General features: G+C 41.0%; 1 protein-coding gene across 1 annotated transcript in view; it reads left to right on the forward strand.

Moving 5' to 3' along the window:
- atrip (ATR interacting protein) overlaps positions 1-19714 on the forward strand; it is a 486763-nt gene that overhangs the window by 4010 nt on the left and 463039 nt on the right. The window lies entirely within an intron of this gene.

The raw sequence follows: 19714 nt of genomic DNA on the forward strand, positions 1-19714 counted from the left end.
GGGGAAGCTTTGGGCTAAGATATCCTCTCTGGACTTTATGTCAACATTTTATAGCTGTGCTGCAAGTGTTGCTCGAGGACAGCCTCCTCCTAACATCCTACATACATTTTTCTTTTGATTACATGGAGATGTTCACTTACTTTAAACACATAGAGATTTTTTATTTTTTTGTAATTTACAAAAGTTTAAAAACAAAGAAACTTTTTGAAATGAGGGGAGCACTTCCTCTGGAGACAATAGACAGCTTCAGTGCTACTGAAACCCAGCTGTGGTTTGTGGTGTCCAAGTTCAAGGTGTCTCCAGATGTGGGCCGTTACAAAAGAGCAGATGAGGACAATGTCACACAGGTACCTTCTACACCGAGGCGTTGAAAGAAGAGGAGCGGGAGAGACTTTGCAAGAACTTGGCTGGTGCCCTGAAAGGAGCCCAGCTCTTCTAAAAAAAAGTGTATGGTTGAGAACTTGAAGAATGTCCATCCAGACTACGGACACAGTGTTCAGAACCTTCTTAACAAATCCAATAATGAGGCCTAGAAGAACACACCTGTGTGTATCTACAGCCATCCAGGAGTCTTGGCCTGTTCACATGAAGGAGTTGTCAATTGGAATGCACCATAATTAAGTACCATTAAGCGCAAGCAGCGGAGAAAACTGTCCTCGGCTTGAACTGAAATTGTCTGTGTCCTGCATTGTTGTGTTAGCAGCAAATCATAGTAACTAACCACATATTTTCTTCGGAGCTCCTGAGGTCTGAGGTCTTGTAGGTTCCTTGGGATTGTTGGTGAGGACTGCTGCTATTAGCTCGTAGCTTCCCATTGTACATAAATTGACACGGAATTACAGTTTTCTAAACACACTTACATGATATCCAAATAAGCAGTGAGTATGTTCTTCTTTTCTCTAGTCCTTCAATAAAACAGCTTTATACACACGGCCGTCCGGTCCATGTAAGCATGATGTAAACAAGGTTTCAACAACAGCAAAGCAACAGGACTCACACTCATTGTAGACAGTCATGACTCAGAGAGACATTTACAGAGGATATACTTGACTTCTTCTGTATTTATGTGTAAAATGTTGTACATTCTTCCTTTAAATTTCGAGAAGCGGCAGCACCCTCATGTATGACAGAGCACATGCACTTCTTGATTACAAACTGCTCCTACTATTGATTGGACCAAACAATCACTATAATGAAAGACTGAAATACTGACTTGTCATGTGATGTACTTTGAAAAAGATGCAGCCATCAGATACACTGGAGCCTGTAGAAAGGAAGTAAAACATTTCACTTCTCCGTAATCAGAGAATCAGTTGATGTTCGCTGATGAAACTGGCAGCCATCGCTTTTCTCTGGAAAAAATAATATTCCTATTGACCGATGGGAACTAAATCGGATTCCCTTTTCCAACACTCAGAATTATTTACAGCACTTATCACTCGGTTTTATCCGTGGTAGAAAGATGAATAACCAGCAGTTCTCTGTGGTAAATAAATTAAGAGGCTCCTACGGAGTCTAATGCATGATTTAGGATGAATTCACCGAGCCCCTGATGTGTAATATTCTGGCCTTCAGTCTTATTATGGCAAAATAATGGTTTAGCTTCCTACTGTGTAAAAGCATACAGTACTGTAGGACTGCTTAATGCGTTAGTAAATTGGGTTCTCACCTGGGATTATCAGGAGTTAATAAAAAAAGTAATTATTAAGGAGGTCAACTTTCTGGATTCAGGTGTGTTGCTTTATAATTGAAGGTTTGTTTATTTGTTTTGTAAAAGCTGGAGCATTAATAAACAGTATAAATAGAAAAGTGTAAACAGTGAGTATGAATATGGTTAGGTTTGGTCCTTGCCCTACTTTGTGTGCACCTGAATATTTCCACAGTAACCAGGGAATCATCCAAACAAGGTCAGAACACTAGTGTCGACTTTGTTTTCGTATCTTTCGGATCAGGGCCGCGGCTGAGGGCGTCTCAGGGGGGTTTTACCCCCGAGGTAAAAAAATATGCCGCCGATCCAGGATGCCTGAAGATTTTGTCTCTCTGCCTCTTACACAGACTGGAAGGCAGATGCTCATCATTTGTTTTACTGAAGAGTCCCTGTTGGAGAAGGTCAAGTGGGGTGAGCGGACAGATTCTGTGTGCACTCTGTTAAATCCTGCACTGTAGAAAACTAATCCCTACAATATTACACAGCATGTCAGATCTCCATGCTGCCTTATTTTGCCACTTTAAAGACAAACTAGAGATGGCCTGATGTAATTCTCTTTCCAATAGAAGACTTTCTAAGCTGCACATACAGTACTGATTACTGATCTTATATTCATGTTAGACTAAAAACAATATGAACTGTATATTTCTCAATAGAGGTGAGAATCACAGGATGAGATGAGAGACCAGACCAGACCAGACCAGACCAGACCCGACCCGACCAGACAAGGTAGGTGGCCCACAACAACAATAATGTCATGCAATAGATAGAAAATCAATCACATGATTTAACATCAATATATCTGAATGTATGAAATGTAGGAATTATAACTAACTCTGTATTGGTGATTGTGTGTTTGACATACTGTATCTCTCTCACTTTTGTCTGCTTCAGGGCGTCAGAGACCTTGATGAGACCTCTGCAGATAAATACTCTACCAATAAAAATCTCAAAAACGAAGAACAACAAAATAACCCTCACCACCAAAACATGCAACACGATGCAAAACAACCAAGCGGCAACTTTCGGTGTTAAAAAAAAATGAAGTCAATGCGGAAGTGCAAAATCCTGCAGTTCGTTGAGTGTCCACTTGAGGCTGGCTCCAGGAACACAGGAAGTCACATACACACAAAATTCAAAAAAGGTGTTTTTAAAGCAGAAATGAACATGTTTACAGCCTGGTACAAAAACAGTATTGGTCTCATTAGCTGTTGTCACTATAGGCACACACTGTACATTCCAGTTTTGATTTTATGAGCAATAGGAGTTATACATTGTTAGGCGCGAGGCTGAGCTGATTGACAGGTGGGCACAGTGTAGCGGTTTGGCTTCAAACCCACCTCATCTCCAGCTCTTAGCCTGTCGCTAGGATGACTGAAAGATAGGCTTGATTTTCACTCAATGCCAATGAACCTCCAGAGTCCCCAGTAACAGATGGGTGTCGTCAATCAGGCTTCATCCATTAATATTAACAGTCTATGGATACAACATGACACAACACTTATACAACAGGACAGGACGCTATACCATACAACAATGCAAAACGATACCTTTTATTGCCCCCTGGGGGAAATCGTCCTTTGACTCCAGTGCTGCACACATGAAGTAAATTAGCTGCCTCCAACGACGTAATCAATGAATATGAACAAAACAAACAAACATCAATCCACATGTAAAGAAAGAGGCACATACCAATGAAAAACAAACATAACCCATGTTGCACAAGATCCGATGTTATTGGATGACAGTAATGGGTTAGTGTATAGACTAGGATAAGCGATAGGCGGCTTTTCAATACTGGTATCAGAATCTGAACCACAGCCTTTGTGCTCCAATATGACAGTGAGTGTTGGGGATGATGTTTCTTAGCTTGAGTTAGAGAGTTTCCTCATATCCCTCAGGGAGGAGGGGAGGCTTGTCAAATGTATTTTAATGAGATCCATAATTGAGGAACACTCGTGTCACTAATAAGACATGAAAAGCATTTCTGTTCCCCAATGTCATCGGCTGCAAGGACAGGTGAAAGGAGTCACAGCAGCTGACAACAGGCTGCAGCGAGACAAACACTGCAGGAAGAAATCCAGCTCGGTGTCAGTGGTAGGGCGTTCATGTTAAGCATAAGAAGCTGGATAACATGACACGCTGTAATTAAGGTTTAATTAATTAGGGTAAAAATGCTCTCAACGATCATCACCCTCTGTCAAAGAAAGAGAGGAGCAACAACACTGACAGGTCTCTGGCACCACTTAGCGTAATTGACACAAACAAAAGCTACTTTCTCAGATAAAGCCAGAGATGTAATTAAAGCACGAATCAAACTGAAAGAAGTCCAAAGTTGCAAGTTTTGGCCGGCATTGACATTTTGTTCCAAAAAACAGGCTGGTAAGCGAGTTTTTCCAACAAAGCACAGGCCAGAAAAGTGAGTTTTTGAAATCTGGAGACCTCAGCAGAGCAATCATTGTGTCATTGGTATTGATCAACAGCACCATCAAACCTCCAGAGATGTTTTAAGATCATTTTTGTGCTGTGGAGCGGGGAAAGTTTTACTCATAGCAGCTCTGTAGCAGTGTCTTATCAGCACCTGCACCAGGTGGTCCTATCTGCAGATATCTCTGCAGGATGGACTTTAAGTTTAAGGCTCAGGATATATTTATTTAGGCTTTACAAGTGTTAGGACGAATGACCTTTTTTCACCCTCCAGAATAGAGCACATTGAGCCTCCGAGAACTATCCGACAAGGAACAGCTTCACTAGGAGTCAGAACATTGAACACCTAGCAGGAGGCAGCAGCCTGCTCTTCTGTGAATAAAGCTAGTAAGCAAATATTATGCATTTGCAAAATGAGGTTGAAAAGTACTCATTGATAATTGTGCAGTTCAAACCAAAGACTGTAGATATTAATGGATGAAGCCTGAGTGATGTCATCCATCTGTTCCTGCAGGGGGCATCAGCAGCAGCCGCCATGTTGGAAATCCTGTCTCATCCTGTCTCAGCCTAACTTTCAGTAGACCTAACGACAGGCTGACATCGCTCCCACCTGTCAATCATGTCAGCTACGCTCCTAACTATAGATAACACGTATTGTTCATGAATCAAAACAGAGCTGTTTTTAAAAAACTCTCCTCCTAACATCCTAAATACATTACAAAAAAATCTAATTTGTTCTTACTTATACAATATATAATTATATTATTACAATACAACAAGCAGCTTGAAATCAGTAAATACTTGCACTTCTACCCTCTACCTCCCTGTACACATGTGGATATGCAGATATTTTGGAAAAAGATTCAGCTAGTTGTCGCTGAGGAAACTTCAGCCTGATTATGTCTCCCCATTTTCCTGAGGCATAACAGATACACATGACCATGCAAAGCCAAAAACATACAGAAGAGGCAAACTGAACTTCATCTGTACCAATGCAAAATGAAAAAGAGTTTACAAAATAAATAATATGTTTGGCACTGTGCAGGGGGGGGCGTTGTTTACCTGTGTGAAAGGATATTATTTACAGAGCCATCACAAGATGGAGGCGGCTCGGATGTGACTGATGCAGGCAGGTGAGGAAAAAGGGAGAGACTGCTTGTGCAAGCAAGAAAAACAGAAAGGAGACAAAAAAAAAAGTAAAGGCGATTTGTGAGGAGCACCCTGACTTTTGATGTGTTTTGCAGTGGGCTGCCATCAAACACATGAATCAATCACATGGCACAGATGTGGAGTGTGATGAATAGACTCCTGACAAGATATGGCGATGAAAATAAGCTCGACAAAGAGCTTGAATGATTGTGACAGCCAAAAGAGGGGGAAAAAGAAAAAGTGTTGTCTGCAGCTGCAGCTTGCTTGCAGGGATTTTATCTCACATGCTCTACAGTTGATATATTCTGTTTTCAGCTCAAGCACACCAGCATCTCTTCCTTTGTCTTAATAGTTATCATCATTTGCATAATGCCGTTTGGATTTTAGATTATTTCTCACAGCAAAACCAATTTCAATGGCTCTGTCGTGTCCCTCGCATATGTAGTCATAATGGTCATCCAACTGTGTAATTGGACATTTTAAACTGTTAAGCAAGTTAGCGACGAGCCTAACAGAAGAGCAGACCAGCGCATTCAAGTTGAATGACAGCTGAATAGCGAAAGGAATATGGTCGTCACTGTCCACCACTTAACCGCGCCGTACATTTAAAATCCTCGGTTAATGCAGATTATGTCAACATGTCCATTAAAGACTCTGCAGAATGATGAATACCATTACTGTCAAGAGCCTTAACCCTTCAGGGAGGACCTACAATGACTGTCAAATGACCTCAATGTGAATTTGTTATGAAATCATTCCACGAGATTTCTCCTCTCCATTTTTTATCTCGGTGTCCTTTCGGGATATCTGCTAAGGAGATTAGCGGCTGAGAATCAGTTAGAGTTAACTATGACAAGAGAATGACAGTTCATTTAGATGGGGGAAATTGCTGGTGGGATTTCCGCAGGAGTGCCACCAAGCTGGGTTAATACTGTTTGTGATAGCGGCTGACAGGACGCCTATTGGGAAGGAGCATTTGGGATTCTGACCTTTCCTTTTAACGGAGGTCACGGTTTATTTTTCGAGTCAATACATACAGCTCGAGCTCGAGTGAAGCCACAGTAGGACGTGTTTCTAAAAGCTTCAAAAAGGAGGAAGAGTCAATTATTCTCCAAAATCAGATACACTCAAAGACAACTCATTATGAGGGCTTTTCAAACACAGCGTGGCAGAGGAAAAAGTAAACTTTAGTGATGGGGTTTTATGTTTAAAATAAATTCCAAAAGAAAAGGAATTTGTCAGCAAAGGGTGTGACTGACGGTGTGTTTAGTGTATGTCTGTATATGTTGAAGTGTGTGGTGAAGGATGGGAAGGGGCTTACAGTTTTATTTAACTGCTAAAGGAGGGACTGGTGGAAAACGTTTGGGAACCACTGGATTAAATGTTTGTACTGGACTAAATATGAAAGAGGTGGTTTGGGAGGATGGCAGGACTGTCCAAGGCCCTGTGTCGACATATTTCCGGCTAGAAAAGCACTGACTGTGCGCTCAGAAGCTCGTATGTGCGTTGAGAATAAAAGCGCTTCACGTCCATCCTGTCTCTATGACAACATTCGGTTGACAACGACTGCTGTATGACCGACACTGCTCCGTTGCTTATTACTGTTTTATATCTGAGATGGGTTTTTGTTGTCTCAGATCAGACACGGAGCAAAGAGGATGTGGGTACAAGACATGATCTGTAGGAGGCAAAAATACTGTAAACACTGCCGCAGTGTAGCTATCAGATGAGGTGATTTTCAGCTGACTGCCAACACAGCAAAAGATGCACAGTTGGTGATATGTAGGAGTTTGACATTTAAAAAGAAAAGTAACTGTTTGGCATCAAATTTTCCCCAAAATGAATTTGCTGTAGGATATTTTTATGGACACCAGTTCCTAGATATAAGGCTACCAGTTGGTAGACGATTATTAAAGATAATTCATGATTATGTTCAGACTTTCATACTTCTTGTAAGTTCATGAGAACATTTGTTGAATAGGATGCACATTAAGAATATAAACTAATGCTCCAAAGGTCTGATTCCAGTCTCCAAGCACTCTACAAGATGGATCTGACGGCTAATGGCCATCTCGACTACAGCCATAAGACCATTAGTCTAACCACATTACAGCACTTCCTGAACAAGGATCATATGGCCGCTCCTTTACCTTATAGTTTACAGTAGTCAATACTTCTTGAAGCACAGCTCCTCTGCACTCACCCATAAAGTTTCAGGAAGCCTCTGTGCAGCAAGAACTTTACTGTGAGAGAGAAAAGGATAACAATGCCGCCCCCACATGCTACTTCAGCGAGCCGGAGGACTGACAGGCCAGAGAGAAACATCTGATGGGTGGAAGGTCAGGAAATTGAAATGATGAAGATTTTTTATATCCCTGAATCAAATAACAAAATATAACCAAAAGTGGACAGTTTTCCTCAGCTGTTGCATAGTCATTCATCTCATAAGCTCCATTGGTGTCTTTCTTTTGCACAGCACATAATCTGTATAATCTGTGGAACCTGGTGAAGATGAAAGCCTAATCAGTTAGCGTTTCACTGAGCAGAATAAATTATATACATCGTATACGTTGGAATTATTCCCATTTCAGTGGTTCAATATTTAATTTTGGGTGTACTTGGCAGGAGGTTGGTCTTTTCCTTGACAGTTCTTTATGATGAAGGACACGCGCACACTTTGAAATCATTGTTTCACAGTCTCGCAATGTTCACGATAAGAATTCAAAGGGGAGAAATAATTACATGACCCTTAAACTTTGACTTCATAGAAAGTTAGAAGAAAGATTAATGCACTCGGCAGTCCTTTTCACTCCATTTTCCAAGACACATTATGCGTCGGAATAATTGCTACTCGACGGTTGCCGCAGCTTATGTTTCTCTTCATTTCAAAAGCATGTCCGTAATTAGACTTTATTTAAAATTAGCTCCAGTCTGTCCATTTAAATGGGGTAACAGAGCGGACTGTTATTCAAGCTTTCTCCCTGCCCTGGCAGAGCAGCTGGTCTGGCAGATATTAGCTCCTTTTAGTGTGCTGACCACTTCACCAAGCCTGATAATATAAGTCTGAAAATTGGATATGGTCACTGAGGGACAAGCGGGCTGAGGAATTCAGAATTACTCCTCATTTGTATGTGATTTACATTTTTTCAATTGGTCTTTAAAAAGCCCAGCGTTGGACTCAATAAGAAGATTAAAAGCAAATATAGTTTTTGTCAAACCAGGGGCTTGGGTGAGAGCTATTCACTTTCACGTCAGCTTTAAGTCCAAGATTTGCTGTCAGGCCTGGTTGCTACTGTAGCTTATTCGGGGATTTAAGTGTCTTCGTGTGCCCAGGATCTTTCAACAAACTGAGCTCTGTGTTACTTCAAATCAGCTAAAGTGTGAGCCGTGGGATGAAGAAAGTAGAAAAGTCGTGACCAGTATTCTGTAGCTACAATGAAGGCAGATACGTATGACACAGCACACACAACGTATTCACTCAGACTAAGAAGTGTTTTCACTGAAAAGGGTGGCTTTGAATGTGTGTGTTCAATGTAAGGTCAGAAGAAGAAAACATTAAGGCTAGCCATTAATGAAAAGCTAACATTTTGACTGAAAACAGTAGCTGCGATTTTAATTGGAAAACGATCATTTTCTAGGTCACTGATTCCCAAATTGTAGTTCGTGACTACTTGTGCTTTACATGCCTCGCTTGGTGGTATTTAAGGCCTTCACTGAGAGACAGAACTATTGGCCTCCAACAGAAACAGAAAACTAAGATGCAGACTGTGATTGCAGATCTGGAGCAGTTCAAATTGCTCATTTCCAAAACAGACAATGATTTTTTTCCGGGGCAGACAGAGCCCCGGGCAGCAACGAATTTCAGTTTTTTTTCTACAAGTTCAAGTTAAAAACCTTGAAAGTAAATCCAATTTAGGCAAACAAATCTGAAGGAATGCACTAAATTAAGGGTCCAAAGCAAAACAAGGGTAATGACAAGACAGCAGAGGTCCAATAACCCAATGCCAAACACTGGGAAAGGTTGGTTTAGTAAGTACATAGTATGAGGACAAACTGGAAAGAAACGGAGTAAGAAGCTCTGCTTATTTCCCTGTTTCTAGATAAATCTAAAATTTGGTAGAATCAGAATTTCCAATACGGTGACCGCCAATAGTTGGGCTTGTTAAAGAAACTATCGGGTGACATCACTGAGTAGTGTCCCTGTTTTATACAGTCTATGGCAAGAAGGGAGTTGGACTGTAGTAAGGGCATCTATATTATTTCTTACTTCATTTGATAGATTTTAATATAAAGCTAAATGGTGGTAAGATATGTGTTTCACCTCCTTTGGCAAAAGCATGCCAATTTCATTGGACAATACTCTTAAATCACCAAATGGACAGCAGTATGCTTCACTAAAAATGTTGTTCTTTGCCCAAAAAATTTGCCAACATATGCAGATATTTCAAAGTAAATGTTTCAGTCTTTTCAAGGTATAATATGCAACTTTTAGAGTAGATGTCCAGTAGAGGTCGCATTTTAGCACCAGTCTTTCAAACCAAAACAAAACACCCTGTTCCTATCCTCCCCGACCCCTCAGTGTTTTGACTGTGTGCAGCTGTTAGTAAGACTATTGTCCATGCAGACATGCAGCCCAAAGTTGATGTCGTTTTTATTTCTTTGAGAGATCGAATTGTAGATCGAGAACTGTAGTGACCAAACGCCGCCATTTTGCCACTATATACAGCGTCACAAAGTTGGCGGAGCTTTCTTGCCCCATGTGGTGGCAGGGCTAACAGCTCCAAAAGTTAGGGTACTCGTGAAAAAAAAAATAGTTTACAAAAAGTGTTTGAAAATCTGAGCAAAACTCCAACAAGCTAAAGGAAGCACCTTTCTGTCAGTGTGAACACAGAGCTCAGAACAACAAACCCACAGGGAGTTTGACTTCACTGTGATTTAGAAAGTTATGACTCAATGATAAAGCATGGGTCTACTGTAGTAGTGTGCCTAAAGGGACAAAATAGCACATAAAAAAAGTATAAAATAATTTCTGACCTTGATTGCCAACAGCCCTAGTAGGATATATTTGATATTGGCTATATTGGTGAAAATGTTGTATTTTATTCATTTTATCCCGAAGAGGGAAACAAATACATTTTGACCTGTGTGAGGTTTATTTCAGTTCAAGCTGTCTCACTTCATATTTCTGTCCATTCAGCCAGTCGCAGGGTATCTTTATCAATCTGGACTTGATCAAAGACTGCGACCGGGTTAAAAAGTTGAGAAAGATGTCACAACAGCCTCCCATATAGAGCCCAACATAAGCCACAACAGTTTAGCACAGCTGTGCTACAGCGTCTCCCGGCAGGGAAGTGTTTACCACTGAGACGTCTGCCCTGGGAGCCAGTCGAGGATTGGACTATACCCTGTCATTTGGTCGGCAGCTGACCCACGTCCCTCAAGTCCTCTGCGGTCTCTGCAATGACAATTTCACGCCATGAGCTCCCTCTCCTACCTGGCTCACAGAATTCCAATGAGTTGACAAATAGCGAGACTGACCTCTGGAGAAAGCTGTGGCATTGCTCACAGTGTGTCCTGCATTACGTTTCCAGCAGCAGTTTCTCATGCAAACAAAGTAACCTTGATGTATAAACAGTTGCGCATTTTTACAGCCATTGACTTTGATTATGTTTTCAAGTTAAATTACTTTCTTTTCTGCGTTCCCGAGAAAGACTCCCTGTAGTTTTTTTTCTTTGAAAGCTTTGCTCGGTATGTCAGAACTCACGATGGGTATATAAAAAGACGAGAAATGAGACTGTTTCAAAAGCTTGTCTTCACATAAGTCTTCACATTCCCTTCACAAACAACAAAGGGATATTCTATGTTTTGTAAAGAGCTTGGAAGAAGCATGGAGGAATACAAAAGGCTCTGAGAGAAGTGAGTAAATAAAGGGTGGTGAAAAGATAGGGTTAGTATAGGGACAGATGAGAGAGTGTAGCGTATAGAGATCTGCAGAGGTAGCTCGAAAACAAACCCCTTTCCTTTTCTCTGGGTGAATCTAGCTTTTCCCTTTGTACAGTATTCTTTTATCCACCGTGCCATGATAGGAAAGCTCTGATAGTCCGTGGAAAAAGCCTCCACAGTTTGTGTTCCGATACATTTTCAATGCATTGTGCCTCACGAGAATCTGACAGGAAAGCTGAATATTCAGCTTTGCTAATTGTGCGATCGTGCCACTGAGACCTTCACTTTTCTGAGATTGTTAATTGTCTGTAAACTGAGTGAAGGTGTACAGTATCTCCCTCTATGCACAGCTTTGATTTAAATTCCAGAGGGATAAAATAGCATCTTATTGACATTACATAGTCTGTGTTTCCTCTGTCAGCCCCGGCACGGCTTAATTGGCCGTACTTCAGAGGGACAATGATCCTAAGCCAAAGTTGCCTTGGAAGATTATAAATTGTGTGCCCGCAATCCAGCAGACGTAATTGGGTGCTTAAAAAGTTAATAACTTTTGAATAAAAGTGCTCGTCAGCTTTTTAGCACATCACATGTAATCTGTGACCAGGGCTCCAGCAGCCTGCATGCTAATGACAACTATAGGGATTTAATTAAACGATTTTCCTCCCCCCTTCCAGTATATTTGACTTCCACCTTTTAAATGCATTCCAACTTCATTTTGCAGACGGTCCGCTTTGAATAATGCCGTCATTTAATCGCCTTTGAATTGAATTAAGATGCCTGTTTGTCTTCCTAAATCAACAGACAACCTGGTCTTAGTTCAAAGTGTGTTTTTGTCAGAGAGAACCAAAAGAGGCAGACTGGATGCTTGCCGAGAAGGTTTGCAGACACTCTACATTAAATATAAATCCTTAACCTTTGGCATTGCATTTTCTCCTGCAGCAATAACTACATAATTGCATATTTCAGTACTTTGGACAGGGGAAATCCAGTGCATCATGCTTCCAGGAGAGCAGCTCGCATACTGATGACAGGCGGGCCTGAGGTTAAGTTTCGGTGGAGAATAACCGAGTAATGAAAACCCAAATCTGATTTCTCAAAAATGAAAAATTGATTTTTCCAACGTGCGTACAGTGTTTTGGGAGCTGTAAGTATATCAAGTCAATTCAAGGCCAAGCAAATGTATTTATAAAGTGCTCTTAACAAATGGGGTCATTGTAAAAATTCTTAACAGATCAACAAAACAACAAAGCACCTGGGTACAGGTATAAAAAAGGGGAACAATATATACTGTACATACCAGGTGTGTTCTGCATTTCCCTGACTTTGTTCTATCCCTTTGTCTGCTTTTTTTTATCTCCAGCTGTGACAACATGCTCCCCCCTTTTACAGTCACTAATGTTATTTCACCAACATTTTTTAAAGATTCCAAGAATACAATAGGCATATTCTAGTAAAGCTCTGCATTTTGAGAGCAAACAACCAATAAATCAGGATGCACTTTCAACATCAGCTATTGTACTATTATGTATAAGAAAGCACCTCGTAGTGTTGTATTACTTCTAGTACTTGATTACGTCTACTCTGTGCTGTTGGAACAACTAGATTTCTCCCATTGGGGGATTAGTAAGGTCTATCTCAACCAAAAGGTCACATATCATGCAAAATATACTTCAACATGTTTCTCTCACAATAATATGTGTCTCTAGTCTGTCTACAAACCCCCCAATTATGAGAAAAGTCCATCCTCTCTGTCTTTTGCCTGCTCCACTTTCTAGAAAAGGTGTGCTCAAACAGGCCGTTTGGAGATTTTCTCTTCATGACATCACAAAGGGCAGTAGCCCCTCCCCCAGGTGAGTGACACTCCCACAGCTAGGTCTTTGTTCTGCCCTCTGAGTCTGCCTTCTCACCGTAAACAATAGGACATGGAGCAAGAAAGCCCGAGTACCAAGCCCTTCTAGAGAGGGGCGTGGTCAAAAACAGCTCATTTACATTTAATTTATACATGTTTTGAGGAACTCTGAGACTTATTTAAACTGGTTGAAAAGGAGGGTAATATGTGACCTTTAAGTGAAAAGTCAATATTATGTCTTTAAACATGTCTGGATGAGTGGTGCCATCCATGCTCATCAAAATAATTCATTTATTACAGTATTATAAAATTCTGTATTCTAATAATACATCAGTTCAGTTGTTTGAATGGTTATAACCCCCATGTGTCCATAGGAGGGGAGGAAAAAAACAATGAGAGGGGAAACAGTCCAACTACTTGATGAGTTCAATGCCAAGAAACAATATTCTTGCAACTAGAGCTCAGTTTCCAACATTTTAATTTCCTTTTTTTAGCATGTAAAGGTGCACTTTGTAGATTTAGTAGTGAAATTTTAAAGTTGGAGAAGTGAAACAATTCTATGCTATATTTTCTGAACTAAATACACAAACTTTATTCAAAGGAAAAAATGAGTCCCTGGAACAATGTTTGGAGCTATAAAGCTACCAGGAGAGTTACGGTTTCACTGTCGCGGGCCCAACACCATAACTTCTCGCGTAGCATTTTACCTTCAAACAGTGTTTCAGGGACCAAATTTTCCTCTGAGGACAGTTTGTGTATAGAGTTATGAACATATACCACAGAGTCTGTACATTTCTCCAACTTTCACATTTCTCTACCAAAACTACACAGTGCACCTTTAAAGATCTGTAAAGAAAAAAGCCAAACAAGAAGTCCATTTGGCTTTCTGTTGTTCAGAAATAAAGTTTTTTCAAAAACTCAAAAAAGTCCCTCGCTGTCTTTTTTAATTCCACAAATTTCACAACAAAGACATACAGTTTATTTAGAAGCATTTTTGTGTAATGCTGGGACAACCGCAGAGCAGGAAGCACTAAGCTTTGACTCATGCAGCGGGGATAAAGGTAAAACAGTAAGCTGTTCTAAATCAAGGCTGTTGTGCATCTCATTGTCCAAATGAAGCCTCCTCCCCATACGGCCTGTTAACACACACTTGATAGGCCTTCTTGTTACCTCCATGACAAAGCCATGAAACGACGAGCACAAAAAAACAGAACAAATCTACTCCTGAACAGGCCAAAGCTTTGTTCTGTATACATCAGGCTGATAAACACTAATAATCACCGTAATGATGTCTGTTCAAGGGCGCTGGGGAGCGAGGGAGGTGGATGAGGGCTGTGTGTGAGTGTGAGTGTGCATGTGCAGGGAGGAGACCGGTGTTGTTAATCTGAGAGGCTTGTGTGGAGTTTAGACGGATAGGGAGGGAGCCATGGCTGCTCGCACCGAGATAAGGCTGCCTCCCTGCCACTGGTTAGCACAGCCTCAGCCCCTTCCCAACAACACTGGCCTAGTTGCTCCCTTCCTTGGGCCAGGGATTTTTTTGCCTGCAAGCGATAAGATGCTCCTGAGCATTGCAAAATAGCACAGGTATTAGCCTGCCCTCATCTTCACAAAAGGAATGCCGCGGAATAGCGTGAGGGGACGGGGAGGATGAACCTAAACAGAAGCCAGCCTCCACTCTGGGCGAGCAGATAAGTGGCGCTCTGACGAGGGTTCAGAGAATAAGGAAGGACGGCCAGTGGCACCCCTGCTGGGCCAGATGAAGACAAGCTCACCATGTGGTCCCATCATCCAAAGCCCATTCTCTGCACAGAAAGCACTAGATTGCTGTTTTCCTTTGCTGGCTTATGAATAGATATATATGAAATATGGGTGGTATTATTGCTTAAATAAGCTTGCTTTTGTTTACAATACATTCAGCAGATGTACAATGTATTTCTGATGTTTGCACAATGCTCATTACTGAATAATCAGCTATTTAAGGTTGAGTGATTTTGTTTGCATATCCTAACAATGCCCTATTGTTGAAGGGGTTTATTGTCACGATGTAATGCTCTTATGTTTAGGAGAATGAGAAAATATTCTGGCTGAGCTCTGGGTAGATTGACTGTAAGAGACGTAAATCAAAGTTTGACACCTAAAGTGCAGGACAATGAAGTTGACATAGGCTCTATTTGATAGTTGATTTCAAGAATGCCTCCATAGATATATACAGCTAAATGCAAACTGCATTTAGCTGTATATATCTATTTTTTTATCTGTGAAATTAAACAAAATGTAAAAATGTTATTACTCTGAAGAAGATGCACAACATGTTCTCATTCCCAAACCATGGAATATTGTACTTTGTAAAAGCTTTCAGCATCTCATGAAAACACACAAGGTTCAAAGCAGCCTCTGCACGAGATTCTGGGCTTTAAACTAAATGTAGTTTGTTTGCAGAGATAGAATAAGATTTATTTGCTGATATGTGACTCAGATCTTTCATCCTTTTTTTTAAAGACAGTTTGAAGAACAGTTGTCACATGGCATCTGATGTTTTGTAATTACATTTTGGTCGCTTACATGTGTGTTCATAAATTGGGCACAGGTTTGATCTTCTGCAAAGCAAGCTCAGCATGAAGGGGCAGGTCTGAAAGAACGCGACTTTGACGTCACAGGTCTGCGCCGGCAGGATGGGTGGATGTGGGAGTCACTCGCTCTCAATGAATACAAACAGCTGGGATGGAAGTAGTCAGCACAGGGACATTAATGTTAGACATCATAAGTATTTAAGGTCACACTTCTATTAAAGACAAACTAGAGGAGTCGTATAGTAACCACAAAGTGTTTGAAAGCATATGGAAAGAAGAAGGTTTATATTGTAAGTTACTATGGGAGCAGTGACACCTGTCCCAGCAGCAGAATGCCAGGCTCTTGAGTAGACGGCGATACCCCAACCTTCAGTGAGGTGATCTGGCACTACTACCACCCGACGTCCCTGACGCCTAGCCTCCACCATCGGACTCTGTCATCCCCACAACCACCGCCGTCCTCATTAATGCACGACCTGCTCCGACCTCCACCTCAGCGGCAAAGAAGTGTTGACAACAGGAACGCGATGAATAGAAAGGAGAAATCCTTCCTGCATATTATCCCTCTATGCTCTTTTATAAAGCATCTCCAGATTACACCTGTTCCTGTTATGTATTGGCGCTTGACAAATAATGATTGACAGACAGACAGCGCCTTGTTTTATCCATGAAGTCAGTTTTGAGCTGTGCTTTTGCCATGGACGGATGCCTGTAACTGAGCTCCTGTTTCCATTTTGCCTCTCGACTCAACAGTAAGGTGAGGCTTCATGTGGACACTATTTTGCTCATGTATGAAACAAAATATAGACGTACAACCGGACTTTGTAAGGTTGATGTTAAGTTGGTAATAAATGATAGGCATTGTAGAAACCCCAGACACTTTATTAAAAACTTTTGGCTAACATTACTGTCTCCAACACTCACTATAACACTATTAACTAAGAGGCAGAGACCCAAACTGTTACCACAGTCGTGGTCAGATCACCTGTCCGTTTCACCTGGCCGTATTGTTGGTGACAAAACAAGCTGTCAGCCATTAGAGCTTCCGGATAGATCTGTCAAAGGAGGTGAAGAGGAGCTTGAAACCGTGGAGAGATGGACCCAGTTAAGCTGGCAGTCACGATAATGACTTATAAACAAGAAGGTTAATAAGCTGCCTCTCAGCTGATTATAGATCAGATAACATTCACTTCACTCTGATGTCAGTCACACAAGTCTTCCTTAGCCCAGAAGCAGGCAACACCGTGCTTTATGTGATGTCTCTGTTGGTCTTTGTGTTTGTGGGTCAGTCCAGGACAGAGTACGATTCACACAGGAATCTGATATCAGGCTAAATGTGTTTTTAAAGTCATGTGAACAGCCAAACAAAAAATCTAATCTGAGCAATGAAGTACAGATTGATCATTAAGGCTTGTAGTGTGAACTGAGTCTAATTGCAGTTGTGTTGTATGAACTTATGGACAGTATGCTTAGGGCGGCTGTGGGTCAATTGGTGGGGTCAGTCGTCTCTCAACCAGAAGGTCGGGTGTTCGATCCCCAGCTCCTGCAGCTACATGTCCGATGTGTCCTTGGGCAAGACACTTAACCCCAAGTTCCCACTACTTTGTCAGCGTACGTATGAATGAGTATGAATGGGATTAGTTACTTCTTATGGGCTGTACGAGCTCAAGTCCATTTACCATTTACAGAGGCACTAAAGGTCAAAACAGAAAAACCTTTGTAAAAAAAACCTTGTTACAAAACAACATTTAACAGAAACACAATTCAAAACAATACAGTTTTGTTTATTGTGAAGTATCATCAGTTTTACTAAATATTATGTTTTCTCAAATGACTTTGGGACTCTTCTGGATTGTTGTGTTTTGACCTTCATCACCTCACCATTGCATTGTGGTCAGGGGTGCAGAACAACACACGATGGATTCATGATGGGTCTTAGTAGATGATAGAACAAAGAGTAAAGTGTCTTGAGATAACATTTGTTATAAATTGGCGCTATACAAATTAAGATTGATTGACAACACAAGACATTAATCAGTCTTTGACGACTTTGCATGAGAACACAGTTGACACTGATTATCCAAAGCACTTTGCTAAAAGTAAAACTGTGGCCGATCAAACAAGAGGGGATGTAAATATCCCCTCCAAAATCTCAAACATATTGGGAAGTTATGATTAAACATTGATTATGTACGCTTTATAACTCAGCGTTCACTGACATGTGGATATTTCAGCGTGTCTCCCTGCTCCGTGAGTAACTTCTGAATGAACAGAAATGAACAGATGTCTACTCTACAGTGAGTCCGGGCAGAGTTTAATTACAATGTGCACAGTGGCACAAGTGAACCTGGCTGATTGAAGTAAACAGTGTGTGATTGTCAGCACATTATCCCCCCCCCTCCCATCCCATCACCCAACCCCAGAAGTATCGCTGTGTTTAATTAAGGACTGTGGAACTTCTGTTTTGGAAGATGTGCTTCACAGAAGACAGAATGACTGCCTGGCTGCTAAGTTAAAAAAAAAAAAAAAAAAGACACAAGCGTGGACACTTTTCAGACGGAGGAGAGTGTTTCATTTAAGAATGTACTTTCAGGGTGACCACTCTAAATGTCCCCGTCAACGACAGCTCTGACAGGCAGGGGAACAACTTATTGCACAACAAAAAGAGAGCGAGAGACAGAGAGAGAGAAAGAGAGAGAGAGAGAGAGAGAGAGAGAGAGAAAACAGCTGCTGGTGAAGAAGCAAAGTGAATCACAATTAATGTCAGGTACCTTTATAAGCTGTAAGCACTAAAACTGAATACCTCTGCTGCTTCTGCATTAAATAGTTTATATATATATATATATACATTCCTCTTTATATCTCCAAATAGCACCTGCCATGAAATTGTGCTTTAAGCTTCAGGGTGAATCTGCCAAAACACTTCAGTCAAGCCCAGGAAAATGTGGACCACTGTTTTATTAGGTAAACACGGACACAGAGAGTTTCCCATCAGAGGGCATTTCTACTTATCTCACTGTATTTAAGTTGAGGTCCTTCTAGAAGAGAGGAGTGTAATGTTTGGACATTTAAATAAACATGACTGCTTGGGAGAGCAGCGGAGCGAGGAGGAGGAAGAGGAGATGTTTGCACTCATCATCATCCTCATTGAAAAGAGTTCTGTTTGTGTTCGATATGAAGATTGTTAGATAGTGCAGTCTATTAACATCACTGTACTGATACAGAAGGCCTACAGCGAGCCTTTTAGGGAAATGTTCTCTCTGATTATTAGGAGTTAGAAAGTGATGATGACGATAACGAATCCACTGCTGCCACACACACACACACACACACACACACATCCCACTTGGCCTCTTTGATATTCTGCATTAATGTTGCAATCAAAATTCAGGGCGGATGTTGGCTTCAGATTATTTGTGTGTAGCTGCTCCTCGACATATAGTCCATGGGCCAGAGCCTAAAATGATGTCTTCGTGTTGGTACCACTCAAGGTGGTAAAACTTTGCACTTTGAAAATGTCCATGTCATGAATGATGATGTTTTGGAGTGATAAGACTTTCCGGAGTGGCAGCTGTGTATCTTTGCAGCCTGTTCACAAGTTTATAACCATTTTGAATAATCCCCAAGACCATTTTAATTTTGTGTAATGTAATGTAATGTAAAATCTAAATATGAATAATCAAACACACATCCCACTTACAGATTCTATAAATGTACCAAATGACAATCTTAGAACGAGACGCACACATTTCCTCATGTAACACCTGCAAATTGAACTTTATAAAATCCTACTTTATGGGTCTGTAAGCAACGGACCAACACAAAATCTGCGATAGTTTTGAAGTGGCGCAAAAAATGGTTCGCAAAATGATTTACCTGTAGAAATGTGAAAGGTTTGAGTGCTTTGCTGTGACCTGCTAACTAACTGTTGATTTCCACTGGATCCTTGTACGTAGAAGTGGTTTTGCACTGCCCGATGTTTTGTCTGTCATCCAGTTGGAATTCTTCCATATATCAAACGTACTTGTTGTAAATTGCCTACTTTAGTCAGGGCCATGTCCTTATATG

Source organism: Labrus mixtus, chromosome 7 (genome assembly GCF_963584025.1).
Source record: "Labrus mixtus chromosome 7, fLabMix1.1, whole genome shotgun sequence".
In the NCBI taxonomy this organism is placed as follows: domain Eukaryota; kingdom Metazoa; phylum Chordata; class Actinopteri; order Labriformes; family Labridae; genus Labrus; species Labrus mixtus.